General features: G+C 35.8%; 1 non-coding gene across 1 annotated transcript; it reads left to right on the top strand.

Moving 5' to 3' along the window:
• Positions 1-262: 262 nt before the first annotated feature.
• LOC111819618 (small nucleolar RNA SNORA11) lies at positions 263-381 on the top strand. Its single transcript, XR_002823200.1, has one exon. It is a non-coding gene; the product is annotated as a small nucleolar RNA SNORA11 (small nucleolar RNA).
• Positions 382-23,882: the final 23,501 nt, after the last annotated feature.

The raw sequence follows: 23,882 nt of genomic DNA on the forward strand, positions 1-23,882 counted from the left end.
ATAGGTATTTAATATTTTCCATGCCCTGACCAATATAACATGTAAGTGTGGCTAACTGGTGCAATACACTTCTTATTTTATCTAAGGAAAACATTATTTTATAACATTAAATATTTATCATTCATTTTTCTTTTCTCAACTTTTTTTTTGAAGTTTTCCTTTTTAATTTTTTTTAACCTGAAGCCCTGGTGGAGAAGTGGTTGAAACATAATGTTTAAATAATACCTACCTGTGAATAACACTTATTTGGAAGGCCCTGATTTTTGTAAACATTAATTAATATGTAAACTATACTGTTTACAACTTACCCAACAGGAATCCGGGTTCATTGTGACAAGGGGTACAACTTGTGGCCTTACTATGAACAATTGCCCTACACATGGGGGATTTAAAAAAAAAAAAGCTGTAAACTATACTTCATTCTTTGGTTTGGATTTCCAAACCGAGACTGAAATGTGTGTTTGCATGATGCTGCTTATTGGTCATTTTTGTTTTCTTTGTGTTGAGGTGTAATCCATACTGAAGGCTGTAATCTTTGATCTTCATCAGTAAGTGCTTCAAGTCCTCTTTGCTTTCAGAAAGCAAGATTTCGTCATCTGCATATCACACGTTGTTAATGAGTCTTCCTCAAAACCTGATGCCTGTTCTTCTTCATGCCGTCCAGGTGCTCAGATTATTTGCTCAGCAAATAGATTGAATAACATGGAGAAATGATACAACCCTGACGCACACTGTTCCTTCTTTTAAACCACTCAGTAAACCCTTGCTCTGTTTGAATGACTTCTTGTTCTATGTACAGGTTCCTTATGAGCAAGTTAAGTGTTCTGGAATTCCCATTCTTCTCAAAGTTATCCATAATTTGGTATGTTCCACACAATCGAATGCCTATGCATAGTCAATAAAACTCAGTAAACATCTTTCTGATATCCTCTACTTTCAGCCAAAATTCATCTAACATCCGCAATGATATCCCTAGTTTCAAGTCCTCTTCTGAATCCAGCTTGAATTTCTGACAGTTCCCTGTGGATGTACTGCTGCAATCACTTTTGACCAATCTTCAGCAAAATTTTACTTGTGTGTGATATTAATGATATTGTTCGATAACTTCCGCATTCTGTTGGATCACCTTTCTTTGGAATGAGCACAAATATGGATCTCTTCCATTCAGTTGGCTAGGTAGCTGTCTTCCAAATTTCTTGGCATAGATAACTGCGATCTTCCAGTGTTGTATCTGTTTGTTGAAACATCTCAATTGGTATTCTGTCAATTCCTGGACTCTTGCTTTTCACCAATGCCTTCAGTGCTGCCTTGGACTTCTTCCTTCAAACCGTCATTTCTTGATCATATGCTACCTGCTGACATGGTTGAACAGCAACCAATTCTTTTTGGTACAGTGACTCTGTGTATTCCTTCCATCTTCTTTTGATGCTTCCTGCATTATTCAATATTTTGCCCATTCGATTCTTCAATATTGAAGCTTGAGGTTTAAAATATTTTTTTATTCAGTTCTTTCAGCTTGAGAAATGCTGAGCTAACTTTTTAAGCTCCAGATCTTTGCACATTTTGTTATAATACTTTACTTAGTCTCCTGAGCTGCCCTTTGAAATCTTCTATCGAGCTCTTCTACTTCATCATTTCTTTCTTTCACTTTAGCAACTCTATATTCAACAGCAAATTTCAGAGTCTTTCTGACATCCATTTTGGTCTTTTCTTTCTTTTCTATCTTTTTAATGACCTTTTGCTTTCTTCATGTATGATGTCTTTCATGTCATCCAACAACTCGTCTGGTCTTCAGTCATTAGTGTTCAGTGCGTCATATCTATTCTTGAAAGGGTCTCTAAATTCAGGATATGCTCAAGATTGTACTTTGGCTCTAGTGGGCTTGTTTTAATTTTCTTCTGCTTCAACTTGAATTTTCATAGGAATAATCCATAGTCTGTTCTGCAGTGGACCCCTGGCCTTGTTTTGAATGATGGTATTGGGCTTCACTATATTCTCTTTCCACAGATATAGTCAATTTTATTCCTGTGTATTCCATCTAGTGAAGTCCACATGAATAGTCGCCATTTACGTTGTTGAAAAATAAAACATATTTCCAAAGAATAGGTCATTGGTCTTGCAAAAGTCTATCATGAGATCTACAGCATTGATTCTATCACCAAGGGCATATTTTGCCACTACTGATCCTTCGTCTTTGATTCTAACTTTCATGTTCCAATCACCAGTAATTATCAATACATCTTGATTGCATGTTTGTTGAATTTCAGACTGCAGAAGTTGGTAAAAACCTTAAATTTCTTCATCTTTGGCTTTAGTGATTGTTGTGTAAATTTGACTAATACTTGTACTAACTGGTCTTCCTTGTAGGCATATGGATATGATCCCATCACTGAAAGCTTTATACTCCAGGATAATTCTTGAAATGTTCTTTTGACAAATAATGTGATGCTGTTCTTCTTTCCATTTGTCATTCCCAGCAGAGAAGACTGCATAATTGTTTGATTCAAAACGGTCAATTCTAGTCCATTTCAGCTCAAGAATGCCTAGGATATCTATCTTCAAGAGTTTCATTTAATTTTTATGACTTCTAATTTTTCTTGATTCATGATTTGTACATTCCACATTGCAATTAGTAATGAATGTTTTCAGCTGTTTCTTCTCATTTTGAGTTGTGCCACATCAGCAAATGAAGGTCTCAGAAACTGCAGTCCATTCATGTCATTAAGGTCAACTCTACTTTGAGGAGGTAGCTATCTTCCCCAGTTGTATTTTGAGTGCTTTCCAACCTGAGTGGCTCATCTTACAGCCCTATATCTCACCATGTTATGCTGCTATTCGTAAGGTTTTCACGGGCTAATTTTTTTTTTTTTTTAAAGTAAGTCGCCAGGTTCTTCTTCCAGTCTGTCTTAGTCTAGAAGTTCCTACAAAACCTGTCAACCCCGAGTGAACCTGCTGGCATTTGAAATACTGGTGACATAGCTTCCAGCATCACAGCAACACACAAGCCACTAAAGTACAACAAACTGACCGATAGGATATTGAAAATCAGATAAAACAAATTTGAAATGTAATATCCTCTGAAATAATTTGCTATATGAAAATTAGTGTTTTCCTTTAAGTAAATAAATAGAATTGTTGTTGGTTTTAGATGCCATCCAGTAGATTTTTGACTCATAGTGACCACGTGTGACAAAGTCATACTGCCTTATAGGGTTTCCTAGTCTGTAATCTTTACAGGAGCAGATTGTCAGGTCTTTCTTCTGCAAAGCCACTGAGTGGGCTTCAGCTGCCAAACTTTTGGTTACAGTCCAGTGCATAACCTTTTATATCATCAATTTTATCACTTAAGAATAATTACTCAAGAAAAATGTGACCCTTTCTTAATATCAGAACAACTTAGATCTATTCAAACCAGCTGCAATTGAGTCAATCCAGGCTCAAGATGACCCGTGTATTGCAGAGTAGAATTGAAACACGTTGGTTGATTTTTTTTAAAGCAGATCAGCAGATCTTATCTTCTGAGAAGCCTCTGGGTGGATTTGAACTGCCAACCTTTTGGTTAGCAACAGAGCTCTTAACCATTTGTGCCATCTAAGAACTCTCCAGCAGAACATTAAACTGATTTTCAACAGCATCTAAGGGATTGTTATATATGGGTTTTTATGGCAATTTCAAATGATTCCTGGTGGTACAGTGCTTAAGTGCTTGCTTGGCTGCTAACCCAAAAGTTGGTGGTTTGAACCCACCAGTTGCTCTGTGGTAGAAAGATGTAGCAATCTGCTTCCATGAAGATTACAGCCTTGGACAACATGTGAGTCAATTCTACTCTGTCCTCTAGAGTTGCTGTGAGTCAGAATTGACTCGATGGCAAAGGGTATGGCAATTTTAGATTTTATTTGTTTAGAAGTTACAGAGGATAAAAGCATAAGCAATAAATTTATTTAAATGCCAAGCAATTGTAAATTAACTACTAACATACATAAAATAATTGAGGAATAATTTCATACGAAGTTTCCCTCTTGCTATAGAATACTGAACTCTTGATATCTTTTGCCTACATTCAGAATTGATTCCATTTTTTATGTTTATATTCACAGACTGATTTTAAAAAGATTAGATTTTTATGACTTGTAAATATGTAATAAAGTTCCTGAAAACTTTTTAAGTCAGACACTGTTGGTATTTATATACGATTTCAAGAATACATTTACATTGTATATTTGTAGAAATGTGTTTATGTGTTTTTGTATAATACCTCCCCTTTCATGAAACCATCCCTCTGAAATATTTAATAGTTCACTTCAAAACCTTCTGTATGTATTATACGGTTAGAATTTTGAATGATATATACAATCTACAAGGAGATATAGCTTATCACAACTGTGTTATCAAAAAGTATACATATAAAATTGTTTACCGTGAGGGTATGAAGTTGTCTGTCAATGACGGTATTCAAATCAATATCTCAAATGAATTTTGGTAGATATGTTGTAGAATATAGGCAAGGAACAGAAAAGTTTTTAAAACAGAATGACTTTAAAATCCCCTCAAAGTAATAACATAGCATAGTTTTCTCATAACTTTTTTTTTTTTTTCCTTTTTCCTGGCCCTGATAATGTGCACTTTTAAAGATCTCTCTATATGGAATGACACTTCTCTTTGGAATCCAGATTTTATTATAATTCATTAAATTCTCCAATTTGGCAATGGACTTTTTATAATTCTTACTTATGTATTTATGTGCTCACCATTACTACATCAGATGTTTTATGAAATAAAAAATCATCACAGCCTCTCTAAAGCGATCATCAACGTTTTACAACACATATGCTTTCAACAAATAATATTGAGTTAATCTGTGTTCTTAATTAAATCACAGAATCAAATAGATGTTTTCAACTACTTAGAATATTCAGACAAATTATGTCAAGTTATACCAAATTTAATTTATACTATGATAATTGTATATGAGTATTTTATGTCATTACATCCTGCTTTTTTTTTTTGTAAGCCACCTTCTCAAACTGGAATTTTCAAAGTGTTTTTTTTTTTTTTTCATATATTCCTGGCAGCACAACAATGTAAGCAATGTAAGCAATGTAAGCAATGGATCCAAAAAAAAGATTTTATTTTGTTTTGTTTTTTAATGTGCTTTTGAATTTGTGGAGAGAATAGCATGAGTGATGGTTAAGGTTGTGTGTCAGCGTGGCTGGGCCGTGATTATCAGTGGTTTGGTAGTTATGATGTAGTCGGTCAGTTATGTAATGATATAATCAACTCCATGATGAGATCTGCTATGAGCAGCCAATCAGTTGAAAGGGAGTTTCCTGGGGGTGTGGCCAGCATCCAATGTGGACTTTCTTGCAAAGCTTGCTGGCTTTTGCTCAGCTCTGGATCCTGCAATTGTCTCATTATCATCTGTCCTCTGGTACCCGGGGGGACCTGAGCCAGCAGCCTGCTGTCTCACCTGCCAATCTTGGATTCATCAGCCTCTGTAGCTCATGAGCCGGCAGCCTACCATTTGACCTTCTGATCTTGGGATCATCAGCCCCTGCACCTATGGTCAGGAGAAGCCTCCAGTCAGATGCCTGTTCCACAGATTTGGGACTTTCCAGTCCCTAAAACTGCATGAGCAATTTCCTTAATATGAATCTCTCTCTCTCTCTTTCTCTCTTTCCCTCTCTCTCTCTGTCTATATATATATATATATATATATACATATATATATATATATATATACACACACACACATGCACTTCACTGATTTTGCTTCTCTGGTGAACCCAGCTTAAGACATTTGGTATTGAGAGTAGGATTGTAGAGAAACAAAATTGTAAGGATGAGTTTTCTAAATTTGTTCTCAAGTCTGGTTATTAATAAGATGTTGATGGCCCTACTTCCAGTAGTAAAGAGGGCACTGCTGATCCATGTCATGAGGTAGCAAGAGAAATATGCAAAACATCACCACCAACAGATCAAGTATTGGTGAGAGGCAAGACACTGGGTGATACCATATTTGATACTTTTCTACAATTTTCTCAGAAAGAGAAGTATAAGGAAGCTGGTTGATTGGTCCTACTTTCACTAGACAATGTGGTGAAAGAAAGAGATGAGCTCAGGGCTTCAGAGTAAAAGATCAAGCACCATATAAATGACCTCAATATTACCACTTATGCCCTGAAAGAAAGCTTTATTTCTTGTAGTACAGAGCTGATATTGCCAAAAACCAGATCCAGAGTCTTATCGTAACAGTGGCTGAATTACAACACCAACTGAATTCCCAACCTCTGAAGTGTTTGAAGTTAAAGTGAGGGTATTGATTGGAAAGAAATGGGGTCCTGAAACTTGGGATAGGGACATATGGGTAGATAATCAGGAATCTGGGGACCATGAACCCTTAAATTCCATTAAATTACTCCTACCAACAAAACCATTAGCCCCTCCATCCCCATCTGATAAGAGTAACCTAGCTGTGTCTAAAGAGCCTTTGTCAGATATATCACCTGTGGCAGGGTCTGAATCATCTCCTGGGGCATCATTGCCTGAGATCAATGCCTTATAAGACGTTTAAAAATGTTTTCAAAACACATCCCCACCACTGATTTTTGCTTCTAGACATAAAACTAGACTTAAGTCCCAGTGAGACCAAAAAGGTAAAGTACAAAGCATGACCCAGGTGGAGGTACACTATATTCCAAAAGAACTGCTTAACTTTTCTAATATGTACAAACAGAAACCTGGGGAATATGTGTGGAAATGGAAATTAGGAGTGTGAGATAACGGTGCTAGGAACATAGAGTTAGATCACTCTGAGTTTATTGATAAGGGCCCTCTAAGCACAGATTCTTCATTCAAAGTTTCAACTCAAGAGGTAAGGAAAGGATCTAATATTTTATTTGGTTGATTTGCTGAAGCATGGATTACATAATGGCCTATACTAAATCAAGTAGAAGTACCAGATCTACCTCGGTATACCATAGAAAAAGGTATCCAAAATCTTAAGGAAATTGGCATATTAGAGTGGATTTATCAGGTTAGACCCAGAGACCCACGCATGGAGTGCTGATAGGACTCACCTTGTACCACAACAGTGAGGAACAAATTTGTGGTGGGAGCCCCAGCATCTCTGAAGACTGTGGTGATTGCTATTTTATGTAAGTCAGATTTGACAGTGTGAGCTACACTAGCTGAATTAAGGCACTTAACTATACAATGGGGCTGACTGGACCCTGTGGTGGTAGGGGGAAAGTGGTAGCACTCAATCGACAGAGACAGGTGGGCATGGTTACCGTAATGGACTGCAGAATCAAAGCATTCTGGACTTATGGCATTGGCTACTTAGTCATGGTGTCCCTAGGAATGAAAGAAATGGGAAATCTAGTAAATATTTACTTGATTTCTACAAGCAGAAGAATTCTAGGTCAAGTAAATGGTAGTCAATCTTGAATTGACAGAATAGAGTCACAGCCCCTCAATCAATATCCAGACTTGAGCAAGTTTACAGACCCAAAACCTCTTGAATGATTGGGAGGCTGTGTCCCCTTGAGGAAGGATCCCAGTACATTGCCAAAAATTTATACTAATAATCTTTCTCTCAGCCATCCCCAAAGGGATGTACATCCTTTTATGAGAGTGACTGTTCATTGGGGAAAAGGACATAATCAGATTTGGGAGATTACTGGATATTGGCTCTGAATAGATGCTAATGCCAGGAGACCCGAAATGTCACTGTGGCCCACCAGTCAGAGTGGCGGCATATGGAGGTGAGATTATTAATGGAGTCTTAGCTTATGTCCATCTCACGGTGGTTCCAGTATGTCCCCAAACCCATCTTGTTATGATTTTCCCAGTTCCAGAATGTATAACTGGAATAGATATACTCAATAACTGTCAGAAACCACACATTGGATCCCTGACATGTGTAGTAAGGGCTATTATGGTAGGAAAGGCTAAAGAGAAGCCATTAGAACCTCTCCTACCTAGGAAAATAGCAAATCAAAAGTTATACCACATTCCTGGAGGGATTGCAGAGATTAGTGTCACCACCAAGCACGTGAAGGATGCAGGAGTGGTGATTCACACCATATCCCCATTCAACTTGCCTATTTGGCCTGTGCAAAAAAAAAAAAGATGAATCTTGAAGAATGATAGCGGAGTATCAAAAACTTAACCAGGTAGTGACTCCAGCTACAGCTGCTTCCAGATGTGCTTTCATTGCTTGAGCAAATTAATATATTTCCTGGTACTATTGATCTTGCTAATGTCTTTTTCTCCACACTGTTTCGAAGAACCATCAGAAGCTATTTGCCTTCAGCTGGCAAAGTCAGCAATATAACTTCACTGACCTACCTCAGAAGTATATCAACTTTTCAGCACTATGTCATAATTTATTCCACAGGGAATTTCATTGTCTTTCCCTACCACAAGCCATCACACTGGTCTGTTATACTGGTCTGATTGGACCTAGTAAGGAAGAAAGCTCAATGACTCGGGACGTATTGGTAAAACATTTGTATGCTATAGGGTGGGAAATTAATCTGACAAAATTTAGGCAGCTTCCACTTCCACCTCAGTGAAATTTCTAGGAGTCCAGTGGTGTAGGGCATGTCAAGATATTCCTTCTAAAGTGAAAGATAAGTTATTGCATCTGACCCCTCCCACAACTAAATAGGAGACACAATGCCTGGTGGGCCTCTTTGGATTTTGGAGGCAATAGCATATTCTTCGTTTGGCTGCTAACCAAAAGGCCAGCAGTTTAAATACACCAGGTGCTCCTTGGAAACCCTATGGGGCAGTTCTGCTCTGTCCTATAGGGTCTCTGTGAGTCAGAATTAACTTGACAGCAACGGGTTTTGGTTTTTTACTCCAGCCTATTTATCAAGTGACTCGAAAAGATGCTAGTTTGAGTGGGTCCCAGAACTAGAGAAGGTGGTGCAACTGGTTCAGGACACCATGAAAACTTCCCTGCCACTTGGGCCAAATGATCCAGCTGATCCAATGGTGCTTAAAGTGTCAGTGACAGATAAAGATGCTGTTTGGAGTCTTTGGCAGGCCCCTATTTGTGAATCACAGACCAGATCCTTAGGATTTTTGAGCAAGGCTCTTTCATCCTCTGCAAATAACTACACTCCTTTTGAGAAACAGCTTTTGGCTTGTTACTAGGGCTTGGTAGAAACTGAATGCTTAACCATGGGCCACCAAGTCATGCAACCTGAGATGCTCATCATGAATTCGTTGTTGTCTGACCCACAGAGACATAAAGCTGGACATGCACAGCAGCATTCTGTCATTAAATGAAAGTGGTATATACAAGATTGGGCCCTAGCATAATGTGAAGGCCCAAAAAAGTTGCATGAAGAAGTGGCCAGCCCAATGTCCATGGTCTCCATTCCTGTCACATTACCTTCCTTTTCCCAGTCTGCACCTATGTCCTCATGGGGACTCCCTTATGATCAGTTGACTGAGGAAGAGAAAACTCATACCTGATTTATAGATAATTCTGCATGATATGCAAACACCACTTGAAAGTGGAGAGCGGCATCACTACAGCCCCTTTCTGGGACCTCCCTGAAGGACAATGGTGAAGGTAAATCCTCCCAATGGTTACAACTTCAAGCAGTGCACCTCATTGTTCACTTTACTAGCAAAGAGAAATGGCCAGGTGTATGATTGTATACTGATTCATGGGCTGCAGCCAATGTTTTAGTTGGATGGTCAGGGAATTGAAAGAACATGATTGGAAATGTAAGACAAGGAGGTATGGGAAAGAGGTATATGGACAAACTTCTCTGAATTGGTCAAAGAAGGAAAGATACTTGTGTTACATGTGAATGTTCACCAAAGGGTGACCCCGGCAGAGGAGGATTTTAGCCATCAAGTAGGCAGGATGAAGCATTCTGTGGAAACCAGTCATCTTCTTTCCCCAGCCACTCCCGTCATTGCGCGTCAGACTCATGAACAAAGTGGCCGTGGTGGCAGGAATGGAGGATATGCATGGGCTCAGAAATGTGAACTTCCACTCACCAAGGCTGACTTGGCTAAAGCCATTGCTGAGTGCCCAATCTGCCAGCAGCAAATACCAACACTGAGTCCTCTATATGGCACCATTCCTAGGGGCAATCAGCCAACAACCTGGTGGCAAGTTGATTACACTGGACTGCTTCCATCATGGAAAGGGCATCATTTTGTTCTTACTGGAATAGACACTTACTCTGGATACTGATTTGCCCTCTCTGCATACAATGCTCCTGCCAAAACTACTATCTGTGGACTTACGGGATGCCTTATCCACCGTCATGTTATCCCACACAGCATCACCTTGGATCAAGGGACTCACTTCACAGCAAATAAAGTGTGGAAATGCATCCATGCTCATGGAGTTCACTGGTCTTACCATGTTCCCCATCATTCTGAAGCAGCTAGCTTGATAGAACAATGGAATGGCTTTCTAAAGACACAATTATGGTGCCAGCTAGGTGGCAATACCTTGCAGGCTTGAGGTAATGTTCTCCAGGAGACTGTATATATTCTAAATCAGCATCCAATATATGGTGCTGTTTCTCTCATAGCCAGGATTCATGGGTCCAGGAATTAATGGGTAGAAATGGGAGCAGCACCACTCACTATTACCCATAGTGACCCACTCACAAAATGTTTGTTTCCTGTCTCTTACGCTGTGCAGGTCTAAAGGTCTCAGTTCCAAAAGGATGTATGTTCCCACCTGAAGACACATCACTGATTCCACTGAACTGGAAGTTAAAAATGCCACCCAGCCACTTTGGGCTCCTTATGCCTCTGGATCAACAGGCAAAGAAGGGAGTTATGATCTTGGTTGGTGTGACTCATCCTGATTACTAAGAGGATATCATATTGATATTACATAACAGAGGTAAAGAAGAGTATGTCTAGAATGCAGGAGATCTCTTACGGCATCTCTTAGTACAACTTTGCCCTGTGATCAAAGCCAAAGGAAAGCTACAGGAACCCAATTCCAACATGACTACTAATGGCCCAGACCCTTCAGGAATGAAGGTTTGGGTCACCCCACCAGGCAAAGAACCAAGAGCAACTGAGGTGCTGGCTGAGGGTAAAGGGAATATGGAGTGAGTGGTGAAGAACATAATTCTAAATACTAGCTACAACCACGTGACCAGTTCCAGAAACAAGGACTGTAATTGTTACAAGTATTTCTTCCTTGTAAGTGTGCATTAAATATCTTTCTTTTTTTTCACTTATAAAATATAAGATGTAAACAAGGCTAGGGTGTTTTCAGTTGTATGTGTGTTAGTTGTATCATGTTAGGCACAAGCATAACTTTTATAGTTTTCCTTTTTTAGAGATTATGTATGGCTTAAGGAGATTTGTACAGGTGCCAAGATGACAAGGGGTGGACTGCGATGGTTAAGTTTGTGTGTCAACTTGGCAGGGCCATGATTCTCAGTCATTTGGAAGTTATGATGTAGGTTGGCAGTTACGTAATGGTGTAATCACCTCCATGATGAGATACGCTATGAGCATCTAATCAGCTGAATGGGAGATTCCTTGGAAGTATGGCCTGCATCCAATATATACGGACTTTTTGGAAAAGCTCACATTTTTTGCTCTGCTCTGGATCCTGCATTCAGCTCTTCATTATCTGACGTCTGGTTCTTGGGACTTGAACCAGAAGCCTGCTGTCTTACCTGCTGATCTTGAATTTATCAGTCTCTGCACCCTGTGAGCCAGCAGCCTGCTGTCTGACCCGTGGGTCTTGGGTCCGTCACCCCCTGCAGCTACATTAGTCAGGAGAATCCTCCAGAGTGATATCTCACCCATGGACTTGGAATTTTCCAGGCTCTACAACCACTTAAGCTGTTTTCTTGATTAAATCTCTCTCTCTCTCTATATATATATATATATGCACTTCACTTATTTTTCTTCTCTAGTGAACCCAGCCTAAGACAGCATGTTAGGTTTTTATCATTTGTTTATTTATCTATGGAGAGGGTGAACATTCATTTCAGGCATAAAAAAAAGATTTGTTCCAAACTTATCTTGTGGACATATTAGGACAGATCACGACAAAATAACATTTTATGGTTGAATAGTATTGACAAACCTGAGAGGTAAAAACATAAGATAAAGGCAATTGATACAGTGTTTGAGAGAGAAGAGAATGAAAGTTTCAAGCTAAATCGATGTATTATTGTTCCTCAGCTAACTGATTAACTTACGGGAGAATATCTGTTGATGTTTTAATCAGTATTTTTTACCACTTTTTCCAGAGGGAAGAAAAAAAATGTCTACTACTGTATTATATTTTTAAAGAATGGTGGAAAAATTCATAATATGTATGTCAAATAAAATGTTCTCTTTTCTAACACACACTGATTAAAAAAAAAACCAAACCCACTGCTGTTGAGTCAATTCTGACTCAAAGCATCCGTATAGGACAGAGTAGAACTACCCCATAGGGTTCCAACGCTTTAAAACTTTACAGAAGCAAACTGCCACATCTTTCTCCTGTAGAGCAGCTAGTAAGTTCAAACTGTCAATCTTTTGATTAGCAGCCAAGCTCTTTACTGATATATAGAATTCTGGCGTTTGACATACATGACACAGCTTTGTAGAATAAGGATAAATCAGGTTTCCAATAGTGATAACAAATATTAATATGAAACATCTGCGGATGGTCTTCTTTAAATATGTAAATAATTCACCTAAAATTTCTGATAATTAAAAAAAATCGCTTGATAAATTGATGTGCAATTAAATATGAGTTTGTATGTCTGCATTTTAAAATTTAACATTAAAGATAAGAGCAGTCAAAATAAAATAAATTCATGTTGGTGGCAACAAATATTTAAAATAAAAATTATAATGCGGCAATAACAATGTTGCTTAAATTTTATTAAGGATTGTTTAGATACTAAATATAATTGATATTCTGATATTTATTGAACCACAGCATCTCAAAAAGGGATAATATTTACTTGTGTACCTAAATTCCATTTGATAATTGAAAACTTACATACCAGAAAAAAATCTACACCATGCATGTTCTTTTATGTAGTAGCAATGAAGTTTGTGTAATTTGGGGGAAGGATGTTTTTAAACTTTCTGCATTCACTTAAAAAAATTGCAAATTATATTTATCTTACAAACTCAAATGCCATTTTTAGAGGTACTATGAATGAACATTGATATACAACAAAGGATAAGAACTAATATTTTTAAATATGCAAAAGCAAAATATTGAGGATGTATTTGCTTTGGGTATATATGATTGCATTTATTCATATAGATTGTGTAACTAATATAATGTATTCTGACTGTAAGGACTAATTTCACTTGTTGACTCACATGGTTTCAATAACTGAGAATTTAAGAGCACTGTAATTTGGAGTATTTTGTACATATTGATTGTGGATAATAAAAATCAAGATTATATTTTGTTAATTTTCACTGTCATACTTTTGTAGAAAACCAGAATCAATCAATTTCTCTCACTCTCTTCTGTGTATTTGGTTTCTACTAACTATGGTTTATGGAGATTAAAACTCTAGTGAGGAATAGTTTATTGTATGTTTTAAAGTATAGAACCGTATATTTGGAACTATTTGTAAAGATTAATTCTACAGAGTCCTAAAAATTTTGTTATAACAATAATGTGTAGAGTTTGAATACTTTCAGAATGATAGATTTGATTAATATATGTACTATTGAAATTGCATATATACATATACAATTATACATATATTTACACAAATATATATATAATTGTATAGCTTGATAAATATTCTCTATTTATAAAGGGATCATTTTATGGCCAAATGATCATCCAGGTAAATTTTTAGCTTTATATATAATTTTGAAGCAAGACATTAAGAGGAAGATCTTTGAAGTGAGTAGATATATTTTACTGTTGACATACTAGACTTAAATTTTTCATGGCTAGCTGTTGATTTTGGTAATTAGTTGAATGCCTTGCTAACAGTAAACACTTTGTATAACTGACTCATAAAGGAGTTTTTGCTAAAATGAGTCAATCAGAAATGCCAGCAGAACCAATAAAAAGGAAATTGTTTATACTTGTATAAAAAATTGCCCTAAATTCATGAGTAACATATTACTGAATAAATATATTTCTTATATTTCCTAGTTCAATTATGTATGCCTTTAAATCACCATGGCTTCACGTTGGTTTTCTGATTGAGTGTAGTGAATTTATTCATTCAAGAAAAAAAACATTTAGCTAAAATTGGTTTATTTTTGTAGGAATTTAAAGGAATAAACTACAAATTATATTATCCAATTAGTTTCCATTTCCACTCAAGTAAATCTTGCTCTCAATTCCCAGTACAGCAGATAATGTCAACATTGTGTTAAATATGTGGCAGCTGGCAGTTGCCAAATGAGTGTGTTGAATGAATGTATTTTAGTGGTGTGTACTATCTTTTTGACATGCATGCAATGATAATGCATATTCTGGAGGCTGGGTTCCCTGGGGCAAAATGAAGTTGCCATAGAAGATAAAGCAGCCTGCTTAGGTAATGACCGTAAAACAGCATGTATATATTTTATGAAAATTGTCTCAGTTGGATCACTGAATTTAGTTTTGTCATTTTTTACCATATATATTAGACAAATATTTTTCTTAATCCTAGGTAAAATTATAAATACTAAAAGAAAAATATGAATCCAACTAAATTTAACTCTTGTAAACTAAATTTTCTCAAATTTTACACCTTCTCCTAATTTATGTTGTGTTTTCATTTTCATTGACCATATTTTCTAATTTCATTCATAGTTTGCTGCTTGATACATTGGTTACTTAAAATTATGTTCTTTAATTTTCACGTAATTTTGAATTCACCAAATTTCCTTCTGCTTATGAGTTCTTATTTTGTTTCATTGTTTTCAATTTATTTATGCCTTTGGATTTAAGTGGGTATATTGTAGACAGTAGATAGTTATATCATTTTTGTCTGTCCTGCCAACCTCTGAATATTCATAAAATTTTTAATACATTTACATTTAATATGATTTAATCAACAGTTAAGATGTCAGTTCTCTCCAAATAGATCCATAGATTAAAACAATTCCCAATAAAAATCTCAAAGAACTTTGGTTCTTGTGGATATTTACAAGGTTATTCTAAATCGTTTATGAAAATGCCCCCCCAAATCTAAAATAGCCAATCAATTTTAAATGCACCTATTCCTCACTTATCGACTCTCTCATTATCTGACATTTCAGTTTTACGACATTAGTGAAAAATCTACTATCTCACTATTCTGCACGTTAATGACGTATGTCTGGCAGTAACACTGAGTAACATCACCGGCTGTGAAGGTTGACATAGAGCACCTTAAAATTTAAATCTCTGGGGTACTTGACTAAAGGATGGCTGCCTCTGGGCCTCAACTTAAACCACATTTTTAAAAAAGCCTACTATACTCTAAGAAGTTAAACTTTGTATCTAAGGAAATGTTTTCTTTGTAACCAAGTTATGCAAGCCCTTCCCAGGAAGCATATTGTACAAAAAAGCTATGTTAGCAGAAAGGAATGTCTTACAGTTTTCTTGTGACTGCCTATGAACCCACTGTAGTCACGAAGTGGTAACTACTCAACAAAGCACACAAATATTTTTTAAATCAATCCTAGTAACAGTCCCATTTTCAGGTATCCCACCCTCAACCATCTTACCTCACAAAGCAGAAGTCAGTATGCTGTTAGCTTGCTCCCAAAGAGCCTTAAAACAAAATTGTAAGCCACCAATCACTATAAAGCCCACACATTTGTCTTCCTACATTTGACTTTACAAATTACTAGTAAGCGAATCAGGATATTATGCTGTTATTTCTTGGTTTAACAATATAAATATTGCCTGGATGCCTGTAACTCCTTAGAAAGCATAGTTTCACTTTGTGGATTCTGGTTATCCTTAATTTAACTGCATCTTGTCTTCAATAAATCTCTCTGTTTTAATCTTTAACAGTGTCAGAATTTTACTGTACAACATGGTTAAGGTTATGTGTCACCTTGGCTGGGCCATGATTCTAGTGGTTTGACAGTTATGTAATGATGTAATTTGACAGTTAGGTAATGATCTAGTCATCCTCCATTTTGTGATCTGACATGGTCATCCTCCATTTTTGAGTAATGCAGATTTTTGCATAACGTGCTGGTCTCTGAAACCTAACCATGCTGATAAATGAGGAGTGAGTGTATTTAACACATTATCAATCCCTTTTAATAAAGCATTTTCTAAGTGAAAATATAAAATAATGTTAATAATTTTAATTTTCCCTACCACAAGGACATAAAGTCATATAGAGATTTTTTCATTATTTTTATAACCCAATTCTGAATACACAATTTATTTTATGTAAAATATTATATAAAGATTTTAGCTCTTTTACCCCAAAATGCTAATATTCAACCACTAATTTTGAATAGTATTTTTATTCTTATATTGTTGATTATTGTTATTTACAGTAGTTATGTTCTATGAAATCCTGTGAACACTGGATTAGCAATACCCAACCAGCCTTATTCAATCTTACCTGAATAATTTCACTACTCTATGTATGTGCTTGGCTGGAATGACCACTTGACTACAAAAGGACCAAAAATATTTCTAGTGAATAGGCCCTGTTGGTAAATACAGAATCTTCCAATGAGGATTGACAGTATACTGTAATGTCTTATCATTTAACAAATCTCCATTGCTAAATATATTTCTATCTATCACCTTGCTTCCTATTTTGTCCATCATTTCTCTTTTTAATGTGCATCAGTGTCATGCTGACTTACTTTAACATTTGAAAATATTTTATTGTACTACAAAAGAAGAAAATAAACAGGATATATGAAATCCACAAGATGTGTTGGTATAAACCCATTACCATCGAGTTGATTCTGACTCATAGCAACCCTATAAGGACAGAAGAGAACTGCCCCATAGGGTTTCCAAGGAGCGGCTGGTAGACTCCAACTGCTGACCATTTAGTCAGCAATGTAACTCTTAACTACTGTGCCAGTTGGTATAGATAATGAATATTTCAGTAGTTTTTGAAATATAGGTGAAATATAAAATGTTTTAACTGTGGATACTAGTGTTTGAGGAATTATAAAAATAGGTAAAATGCACTGAATAGACACCAAAGTCCAGGAAAAAATATACCTAATTCTAAAATGAATGATGATAATAAAAAAAATAGTCAGTTTAGTATTTAAATAGATTATGACATAAAATGAGATAAAGGAAAAGAGTAAGAAAACTAAAGACTGATAAAAATTCTTATGGAAATTTTAACTCTCGGGCAGAGAATTTGTATTAAGGGAAAAACATAAAAAAGAGGGCCAATTTTCGAAAGCAGATAATTTGGTCAGCTTGAGTTTCTTTTATTTTTTTTTTTAATCCACCTGGAACAAATTTGACTATATGTTTCAGTAGCTTTATCTCAATTTTTATAAAAAAATATAAGTTCCTCATGTACTTTTTTATTTACATATTTATAAAGGTGCTATATGTATTAGAATATAGTTTTACTAATAGAATATACTATATATTTCAGACTATATTTTTGATATTTAATAGTTTTATCATTTCTTTAGTTTTAATTTTTCAATATTACTGGAAGTTTTTTTTCCCCCAATAATTTTTTTTTCTAAAATCATCGCCTAGATTTTAAAATCTGTTTTTTTTTCTGATTTTTAATTCATCCTTTTTATTTATATTATTTTCTTTCTTTAGAACTAACATGTATTTTATTATGTATTTTTTTATTTCAGTAATTCAATGCTTATTGCTTTTAAACTTATTTTTATTTAATGATAAAGTATCATAGCCATTAAACATTTTCCTCTGATTACTGCTTACTTTGCTTTCTGTTTGATTTTTGGATGTATAAGCTCTTAATCAATGCAGGGGTTTTTTAGGGAACTGATGTTATATCTACATGGTTGCATGGTTTTGAGTGATGTTAACTATTTTTTATTAATTAAGCATTGGATTGCATTGTGATCAGATAATGCAGTTATAACATTTACATTTGAACTAAATATAAAATAATTTTTAAAATTATATGTATATAATAGATGTATATGAATACACCATTGCAAATGTATACAAAATCAATTTTTAAGCTATGTTTTTTGAAATTGTATCTTCTCTGTTATTACACTGACTAGTAAAGATTTTGATTGTTTCCTCTCGTTCAATTGTACTTAGAGTTCATAGCAGGTTTTGCTTAATATATTTTAATTTGTCAGTTCAAGCTCATAAATGCTCAGGATTCATATTTTCATTGTGAATTATGACCTTTACTGTAACCCTCATTATTTCATTTAAGCATCCTTCCTTGAGTTATCCTTTTTGTGCATACTGATATTGAAATTACTGTTTTATTGAACTTTTCACAAAAATATGCCACATATTTAGATATTATATGTTTTCCATATGTTAAAATTCTTGTCATTTTTTGATGGAGTTTATTACTTAACCTTACCATTTACACTTACCATTAACTATCATGTTTTATCTTAGTTCTTTCAATTGGTTCTCAGTTAATGTTATATTCGTCAATGTATTAAATTACATATAAGTAGGTTAAAGTGTGATTTATAATAACTTAAAATATACATATGTTGTACATATCTTCTGCTAATTCTACTACTATTTAAAGCATAGATGTTGAAAAAATGTTTTAACTACTAGAAGAATCAACACAAATTTTATAAATTGTAAAAAATATTAAAAGTTTTTTTTAAAACTTTATTCTTTCAACATAGATGAATTAACAATTGCACATAATGTGGGAAGTGTGACCAGTTTCACAGTTCCTACAAGTCCTGTTTCCTGAATGTACTGATTTGGAGATCTAGCTAGAGCATCAACTTCTTTTTCATAGATCGTCTCTTGAATTTCCTGATTTTGCCATTGGTTTGTGAAATTTAGTTTAAATTAGAATTTTTCTGACTTTTTATTCACCTTCATGAGAATTTTGAGAAAACATTTGAGTAAATAAAATAAACTTTTTGATCACATGACAATGTTAACATATTGATATATTTTATTTGTGTTAATGGAATATTTTATAGTAAAAATAGAAAAAACAATATTTTATGTGCGTATTTGTGCAATATAGAAAATTACCTCAATATATGATAATTAAACAAGAATTATGGATATATATGAAATCGTTTTTATATAATCCACATATATAGTGTGAATTAATAGGACATTTTTAATATTTTAAATATGATATATATAAATCATGAGCACAAAAAGTTTTAAGATAGAGTAAATATATTTTTCTAAAATAAATTATATTTATTATTATTATTCTACATATTACCTTTATTGAGAAAAAATGTTTTTCAAAGACTTAGTTCTTCATCATAAGTAGAATTCTAAGAAGTAGACAATAAATATGTGTCAGGCCAATGCACTGAAGAAATCTAAATCAACAGTTGTTTCTTGCTTTTTTTTTCTTTACTCTTGATCGGGGTAATCAGTTGCTCCCTATTTCTTTAGGTCCATATCCACAACTTTTGCTCTGCTTGTGAAAGATAGAGGGACTGTAGTATATACATGGCAGAATAAATTAGTCTGCATTCTACATTTTGGAGCCTGTGGAAATAATCAAGAAATAAAAATAAAACACAGAATTTATTTTATAATAAAACACAGACATAGAAGTAAATTTGATTTCTGGTCTGTTAAGCACTAGTGCGTTTTAAAAGCCTGACATTGGAGACAGTCAAAACTGGAATCACACCAAAGCTCTAAATGATGGCATCACATATATTTGTGAATTATTCAGAGTCCTCGTCTATAAAATGGGGGTGTTTTGAATGAGTTATGTTATAATTATAATAAAATTACTGGAACATATTAAACACTGAATTAATCTTAGTTATTTTTACAACTAAGATTATAATGTGGAACAAGAGATATAACTGCTGATGTTAGATAGATCTTGGCTGAAAGTAGAGAATACTGCAAAGATGTTTACGTGTGTTTTATCGGCTGTGCAAAGGCATTCGACTGTGTGGATCATAACAAATTATAGATAACATTGAAAAGAATGGGAATTCCAGAACATTTAATTATGCTCATGTGGAACCTGTACATAGACCAAGAAGCAGTTGCTCGGATGGAACAAGGGGATACTGTGTGGTTAAAAATCAGGAAAGGTGTGTATTAGGGTTGTATCCTTTCACCATAAGCAATCTGTATACTGAGCAAATAATCTGAGAAACTGGAGTATATGAAGAAGAATGCAGCAACAGGATTAGAGGAAGACTCATTAACAATCTGTGATATAAGGATGAAGCAACCTTGCTTGCTAAAAGTGAAGAGGACTTGAAGCACTTACTGATGAACATCAAAGATTACAGCTTTCAGTACGGATTACACATCAACAAAAGAAAAACAAAAATCTTAACAACTGGACCAATAAACAGCAACATGATAAGTGGAGAAAATATTGAAGTTGTCAAGGATTTCATTTTACTTGGATCTACAATCAACATCCATGGAAGCAGCAGTCAAGAAATCATGTGATGTGTTGAATTGGGCAAATCTGCTCAAAAAAACCTCTTTAAATTATTAAAAAACAAAGCTGTTACTTTGAGGACTAAGGTGTGCCTGACCCAAGACATGTTGTTTTCAACCACCTTATATGCATGGAAAGCTGGACAATGAATAAGAAAGACTGAAGAAGAGTTAGTGTATTTGAATTACGCTGTTGGAGAAGAATATTGACTATACTATGATCTGCCAGAAGAACAAACAAATCTGTCTTGGAAGAAGTACACCCAGATTGCTCCTTAGAAGCAAGGATAGTGAGTAAGACTTCGTTTCATGTACTTAGCCGTGTTATCAAGAGGGACCAGTCCTGGAGAAGGACATCATGCTTCGTAAAGTAGAGGGTCAGAGAAAAAGAGGAAGACCCTCAATGAGATGGATTGATACAGCTGCTGCAACAATGGCATCACACATGGCAAGTATTTTGAAGATGGTACAGGAGCGGGTAGTGTTTCCTTCTGTTGCACGTAGGTTGCTATGAATCAGAACCAACTCAGTGGTACATAACAACAGTAACAACAATTTTTATCATTATTGCTGTTATAGAAATATATTAACAAATGTTGTTATGCATAATTTTTGTGTTGCCATGAGAATAAGAATATTGAAGAGGTACTAAACTTTTATAGTATCTTTCCTTTTTTTTTTTTAAAGTAGTCTCTTAGGGACTCTAAGGTATATGTTAGTCCCTAGTCTATGACTGATTTCTTTATCTACACTTTCTTCCTCATAAAAACTTCTTGGGCTCTATGACTTTACATATGCTCCAAACACTAACAACACATATTTATCTTCAGCTTCAACCTCTAGCTTGAGCTCAAGATTCTGCCTATGATATGACTTCATATGAATAATCTATAATATAGTCTCCTGAAACTTATAACACTCATATGAGGATTCTTTATTTTCTTCACTTAGTACCCTCCTCCTCTAATCCTCCTAATCTCAATTAACAGATTTACCATTTATCCAGCTGCCCACAATCATTCTTTATTCCTCTTTTCTAATTCCTCTTCCATTCTCTTCTCCTGCTACTCAAAAACTCATACACATTCCATCAAACTACGGGTTCAGTTTATTGTACCTCAGAATATTTTACATATTGCTTGGAGGATGATCTTCCTGTAAGAGTCCTATGCAGGCCACTTAAGCTCAGGCTTTGGTCTCAGAACATTCTCTGATAGGGAGGCTGAGAATTGGGTTTCTCTCTCTCTGCCCCTTCTTCTTGTCAAGGAAAACTTGTTCCTTGTTCTGAGTTCACAGTAACTTTCTTTGTCTCCATGACAACTTAATTATGCAGAATCAATCTTGTAGCTGGAGTGGAAGACATGTTCTTTTTGATTATTCCGTTTTGCATCTAAACAAATGACAATGGCGGAGAAGGAGCCAACATGGCACTATAGACAGAAGCACCACATCATCCCTCCACAGCAAAGACCTAAAGAAATAAGTAAAACTGAGACAAACGTCAGTCCTGGAACCCTAAGCATCAAATGAATAGATAAAGAACTCAGCCAAGCACTGAATGGAATATGAAACTGACAGAGAACAGACAGTGAGGAGAGATACGAGTGGAGGTCCCCTATCAGCTAACCCTGCACAGATTCACAATTCTGGACTCCCGTCGGAGATCAGCGGATAGGGAGTACAGGAAAACAGCTTGATGGAGCTCCCAGCAGGACACAGAACACCTGGTAACCAGTGATATATGCTTTTCCACCTCTTACCTTTCTTCTTCCCACCACTCAACCTCCGCAGCTTCCCACTAGCCACAGTCTCTTGGCAGGAAGGCACCCACTTCGGCTTTGTGCCACATGGATTCACCCTGCCCACACTGGCAAGCTCTCTCAGTACTATTTCTTTGTTGCTGGTGTTGCTTTTTTCTGCTTCTTTGGTTTCTTCCCTGCCTCTCACTTCCTCCCCCTCCTTTCTCTCAAACACCTGACTCCATGTGCCAGCTTTGCTTCTTCTTGAAATGCTGTGAAGCTCTATTCAGATGAGGAACTGCTTCCCAGTCCACGTTGCCACACTAGTGGGATCCCTGGGGCCTTTATGTTTGTTTGTTTGTTTGTTTTTGATTTGTTTTGTTTTGTTCTGTTTGGTTTGTTTGTTTGTTTTCTTTTTCTTTTTGAGCCTTAGGAGCCCCTTCCAGCTGGATTCTACTGTGCGGCTTGGGAGCCACTTCCCAGGTCTGCAGGGCCACAATGGTGGGATCAGTGGAGACATTTCTTTTATTTTTTCTTCTTTCCTTTTAGTTTTTCTTCATTTCTCAGTTTCTCATCTCTTTATACTTACCTTCTTTTCCTTTGTCCTGAATACCTGCCACTGTGTGACATTTCTGCCCCTTCTAGCCAGGCCGTACTGTGTGGCCAGGTAACCACTTCCATGCTCTGTGCAGCCACACTAGTGGGATACCTGGAGGCTTTTCTTTTTTAAAAAATTTTATTTATTTTTTTCTGTATTTATTTTTGTTTGTTTTTTTTCCATTTTTTGGTTTCTCGTCTCTTTTACTCCAGTGGCAAGCTCTCTTACCGCTTTTTTTTGTTTGTTTTTTGGTTACTGTTTCTCTCTGCTCTCCATCTTCTTTCCCATACTCATCTTAGCTCCACACATCACAACTTCCCTCTTCCTTCCGGTCTACCTTCACCATACACTGAACATCACACCCCTGGGCAACACAGGCATGGACTGAAGGAAACTTCCCTGCACTGACACACAGCCCACCCTGTCAAACCTAGTATGTACCACAAATAACCCTTCCCAGCCACTTCCCTTCAGCTGGACCTGCCCTGCTGAACCATAGCTGAGTGACTGGCCCTGCTCATTGAACAAGGAGGTGAAAAGTATCATGCCCACAGACAAGCAAACAACAAAGAACGCACAGCCCTCCTGCTCAGACATAAACAAATAAAACAAAAAAGCAGGACGGAACAAATTTACAGTCAATAAACAAAGAAAATAACTACTGATTATCCAGAAGAGAGCGGACAGTATCAAAACATATTTAAAAAAACAGGACAGGATGATTCCAGTAGGCATCCAAAATAAAACACCAGATGATTTTCCAGCACAAGAAAAGGCACTGGAACTATCTCATAGGGAAATAAAATCTCTAATATTTAGAGCTATCCAAGAGTTGAAGTAAAAAGCAGACAAAAATGAAGAAAAAATAGACAAATTCATGGAAAAGACAGAGAAATTCATGGAAAATGCATACCAAAAAATGGAAGAACGTAGGAAAATAATACAAGATCAAAACATCAAAAAAATTCACAATTAGAAATCATATAAAAACAACAATTAG

The sequence above is a fragment of the Trichechus manatus genome, unplaced genomic scaffold (genome assembly GCF_000243295.1).
Source record: "Trichechus manatus latirostris isolate Lorelei unplaced genomic scaffold, TriManLat1.0 scaffold00013, whole genome shotgun sequence".
Lineage (NCBI taxonomy): Eukaryota > Metazoa > Chordata > Mammalia > Sirenia > Trichechidae > Trichechus > Trichechus manatus.